Here is a 5,348-nt window from a genome sequence, read left to right as displayed (position 1 = left end):
GGATCTGGATGAATGATATGAAATAGGCTAATATTCAGAATAAACAGAGGTTTATACAGTCTCTCCTTAATCCCAGCTCAAGCACCTTACACACTCAGCATTTTCAAAGATGAGGGCATACTTCTCATTCCTGGATGAAGCTTAGAGAAAGGCTACCTATAGATTTTGGGGAATGGAAGAGGCCAGGCTCACTTTCCCAGTCTCATGGATGACAGGGACAGCAGAGAGACCAGGTGACTCAATAACTGTCTCCCACTCAGGGAACCTTGATCTGGTCCCTTGGTGATTCTCCTACAAATTTCAGGTTGTCTGGATCAGAGAAAGGAAGCACATTCAGAACACAGAATAGGATTTTCATAATAATTTTTAATAGAGAAGAAGCCTATTTCCCTCCACCCCACCTCTATCCTTTATGATATGTGGTAGAAAAGTCTTGTACTAATCAGAATTATTTTCTAGCAGAAGAGTGTGATTTTGAGAGAAAATCTTTAGCTCATTTGGAGAAGGTGAGACTCTAAGCAAGGGAGCAGCACAGTGAGAACCTCAGACGTACCTACCTCAGAAGGCCATTGTGGACGTAAAATGTTAAGATCTGTAAAGCACGGGGAACAATGCCTGGCATGCAGTATAATATCACAATGTTCTATTGTTGTCGTCTATAGGATCTTGCTCATAATGAATCTCAAGAAGTCTTTTATCTGCTATAACTACATTCTCTTCTTTTTGAACATGAAAACATTTGCCCATCTGTAGACTCTTCATATCTGTCTTCTTTGTCTCTAAAAATCAGAAAAAGAAAACCCAGGTCTCCTGTAGGTACTCCATGCTCTTTGCAAGCAGGATGATATAATTCATGAAGACCAAGGAGAGATGTGTACAATTTACAATTCCCTTATCTTTTTGAACTTCAGTTGTTTTCCTCTTAAATTTGGACTTAATACCACTTTCATTGATAGAGAAACTTGAGTGGAATGGGCATTTGGTAGTTCATTCTTTATATTATCCATCCTCCAAGACTAAGTCTATTATTTTCTTGCTGTTGTTCCTTCTTCAGAGTTTAAATGACCTTTTAATAGATCTTAATATCTTATACAAAGGTGTCTAGGGGTGCACTGCTTTGCCTGCCATGTCATTGCAACTCCTTACCCCTAGGGGGAGTGAGGACTTCTGAGAGGTGGTGTGAAAAATGAGTTTGGGCAATAGCCCTTCATACTAATCCTGAAAGGCAGCCCCATTTGCTAAAAAAAGGGGTTGGAGAGAGAGCACAGGAAGCAGCTGAGATCCTAATGTCAGCCAGTTCTTTCCTCACACACTCCTCTGCCTCTTTAGAACTTGAGTCTTCACCTCTAGTAGAAGGTTAGCAATATCACATGATCGCTTAACTCAGCCCAATCATGGATGAAACACTGAAATCTACCAAGGAAATGAAATTTGTGAAAATCAGTATAGATTGTGTAAAAGTACAGGTTATATGAATACTGAACATATAACATCAAAGCTTATTTGAGTATGTGTGGAGAAAATTCCTTGAGAACACACCTTGTGATAGCACAAATGCAACTGACATACAATTGGCAACTGGTACTTGTTCTGGGCTAAATTTCCCATGTGCTGTCACAACTCATTGCTGGGAGAATTAGTCCCATCCTATGCGACTCCTCTAGAAGAAGACTCTTGAAGTCTGCTCCTGGTCTCCTCCAGACTTAGCCTCTTGAATCTTTTTCCTGTATTGATTATGCTTAGTATCTTTTAGCAGTAATAAGTCATGACTACGAAGATCACTAAAGGTTGAGTCCTGTGAGTCCTCATAGGGAATCATCAAACCTGAAGGTTGTCTTGGTAACCCCCAACTCAGTATCCTTGAAAAGTTTCCTATTCCTTGCCTCATATTGGGGCCAGTTCACTGCAGAAATGTTTCTGGTAGGGACAGAGAACTGTTTCTACACTATGTATCAATTTCCAGCCCTGCATAGACTAAACAAGAGGGGTGTCCATGTTAATTGACCCAGGGTGTAAAATTAATAATTTTTTACCCAAGTGTTTTTAACACAAATATTATAGAAGAATGACTTTTGAACTTAATTTTTCAGCTATGGACCTTTATGTTTATGTATAGAAAAATCTTATGGAAAGGCCAGCGCATGAACTATTTCAAAGGTTGCTCTGGTTGGGGAAGCGCTCAGAATCTTACCTGTTCACTATCCTTCCCCTTTTCTGACATCAAGCTGGAAAATTCGACTTGGAGCTTACTTAAAAAAAAACTGTATACCATAAATGAAAGCATTCTTCAAGTTTATGTCCTCACAGAGGGAAATAGATGTTAAAGTAATTGCATTATTTACTAGCTAACTTACAAATGGAATACCAAAATTAGGTTATGACAACATCGTGTTCATTTCTTTAATCAGAAAGGAAACTCTGAACATGAGAAAGTCATATATGGCATAGCTAAGGGCATAACTGAAGTCCCACTTCTATATCTGACTGTTTTCCCTTAGTACATAAAAGAGAAAGTAGGGAACTAATTGTTTTTAAAGTGTCTATTATGAGCACACTATGCATTATTTCTCATAATACTTAGAAAGCCCTGAGAGGTACTTTCTCTCCATTTTAATGGCCAGGAGGAGAATTGTCACATTGTTGCAGAATTGGGATTTGAATCTAGCTCTGACTCATTGGCACAGCATACTGAACTCCTCAGTGTCAGTCTGTCAGGTCATTCACTGTTTGACCCGACTCTCTGGCTTACTAACCTCATGTGCTGTTTCTTTTTCTTGTAGTTGCTGAAGTCATTTTATCTGAATAAAGAATGGCTAGAAGGCCCTACTTCTGTATGCCCTGCAAAACAGATAGATTAGGGGAAAGACAGCTGATCGTCCCTCTTCAAATAGAAGGCATTGAAATCTGGATGAGCACGTAGCCAAAAATATCCTCAATGGTTCGGCAGTCCTTGCTAAACTGAGCACACAGGAAATGTGCTTTAATTACCACTGGCCACGTCTATCTGAAAGATATTTTGCTGTTTGTGACTGTTTCTTAGTTAGCCTGATGCTTTTGTTTAAAAAGTTGGTTCCTGATAGCTGCTTGTCAGCCTGAGTTTCCTAATTGGCTCCAGTTTTTCTGTGTTTCTTAAAGTTGCGCTTCAGTGAATCCTGAAAGCATTTCCTCTTTCCTCCCAGCTCATGATTATCCCACTTCAGCTAGTCATACTACAGCTGCCTGGGATCCAGCTGTCACCCTCCAATGCACGTGAGCAGCCCAGCAGAACGACATTACTGTGTACCCTGGCTTCACTCCAAGACTGGGGGGTGACATTACTCCCCTTGGATGATGGAGGATTGAAGAATGAAGGAAGTTAGGACAAAGTTAATAGCTGTAAACACCCCATCAATCAGCAAGGTGTAGTTCCAACAGGTGACAGATATTTGAACAGCAAAGATAACATGTACTTTCATTTTTGTTTACTCATTCCCTCAAGGCTTAAAGACAACAGTGAGATAATATGCACTTCTCAACACTGGCTATGAAACATGTTGGGAATAAGGAGATTCAACTCTAGATGGAAAAAAGGTAGGGCACCAGGAAACCAGCCAGCATGGCATAAAGGTGAGAGTAGTCAACAGAAAGAAGTGCATCACTCATTAGCAAAGACCAAGGCCAAAAAAGAGAAGCAAAATAGATTCAGTCTGGGTCCGCACTGGGCTCAAGAGGTTATTTTAAAGGATTATTAAAAGGATTATCAATTTAGTTAGTATTGTACATTTTAATCCTTGTAACCTAAGAAGTATGTATCATTAATTCTGTTTTATAGGTGAGAAAATCATGGCCCTGAGAATTTAAGACCTTTGCCCAAAGTAATGTCATTAGTAAGTGGTAGAGACAGGATATGAACTTGGTTCAGCTGAACTGAAAGCAGGTGCCAATCAGCTATGCCATACTGTGATCAAAACCAAGGCAGCAGTATCAACGTGCAATTATAAAACGGAACTCTTTATGGTCTCCCAGAAATGAGTCATTTTTTGTTCCTTCTTTATCTTAGTTGCTGGCACCAGGATTGACGGGTGCCAAGTCTGAAAGCTGGGACTCATCTTGATGCCTGCTTCTCCTCCACTCTTCAAGACTCAGCTCATACATTGCTTCCTTTACAAGTCTTCCTATACCTCTAGGTTAAATACAACCCCCATTATAAGCCCATACCATCTACAGCAACCTGTTAACATATTATGTGCTTATCTTCCTCTTCCACTTTATCTGGGCATCTCTAGAGGTTTAAGGTGCATTCCACACATCTTTTTATTTCCATCACATAGCAAATGACTATTACATAGTTCATACTTTAAGACAATAACTGAAATAATAGAAAGGATGGATGAATGAATGAATGAGTGGATATCAGAATATAAAGAAAAGCGTATTTCCTTTCCATTTTTTTTTCTTTTTAGCATTAACTGGAAGACAATTATTCACCCAGGAATATTGAATATTTTAGTGGACATTGTCTTTGGGGGCAGTTTTATAAGATATATGGTAGGGAAATGACAAGTACACAATATGTTTACAGTTTTAATAAGCACTAATTAATCACTTTGGATGGCCATAGGCCATCAGATATTATTAAAGAAAACAATGGCTTCTCCAGGATACTTAATAAACATTCAATTATGGAAAGCTACTTTGGGCATTAAGGATGCCAAAATTCATACTGAAGATTTGTCAAGGGCTGCATTTATTTTTTCCTGGCATAGACACTGGATACATGTGCTTTCTGAATTTCTCTCCCTTCAGTTGTACAAAGCTTAGCAGAAGTCACTTGGCAAGTTTAGGACTTGTGGCTGATCAGCTCCAGCTGTTTGTCTCAGTGTGGTACCTGAGCCCTGTGGAATTGTTACTACTTGCTTCATACACCTGGGGAACAAATATTGTTGCACTTCTTGCATTTTTCCAAATAATTGTTTGAGAGACCACTTTTATTATTAACAAAGTCCAGAATCACTCTCTTAATGCCTTCTCCACAACACTGATTCCCCACAACCTACAGGGTTTGATTAATTTGGAAAGGGTGCCTGGGATTAGCACGGCTTTCAAATGCCAAGAACAAAGCAAACAAGAATAGTGGATGAGTCTACTTCTGCCCTTGCTTCTTGCTGTTGCAGTCAGTTGTCAGATGGTTAGTGAATAGCTCCCTGTCTGTCCAGTGCTCACTGGTACCCTCTTAGAATCCTAGGCTGAATGGCCGGGCGCGGTGGCTCACGCCTGTAATCCCAGCACTTTGGGAGGCCGAGGCGGGTGGATCACGAGGTCAAGAGATCGAGACCATCCTGGTCAACATGGTGAAACCCCACCTCTAC

Source organism: Cebus imitator, unplaced genomic scaffold, assembly GCF_001604975.1.
Source record: "Cebus imitator isolate Cc_AM_T3 unplaced genomic scaffold, Cebus_imitator-1.0 Scaffold64, whole genome shotgun sequence".
NCBI lineage: Eukaryota > Metazoa > Chordata > Mammalia > Primates > Cebidae > Cebus > Cebus imitator.
The sequence above is the reverse complement of the archived record's forward strand: the minus strand, read 5'-3'. Positions refer to the sequence as shown.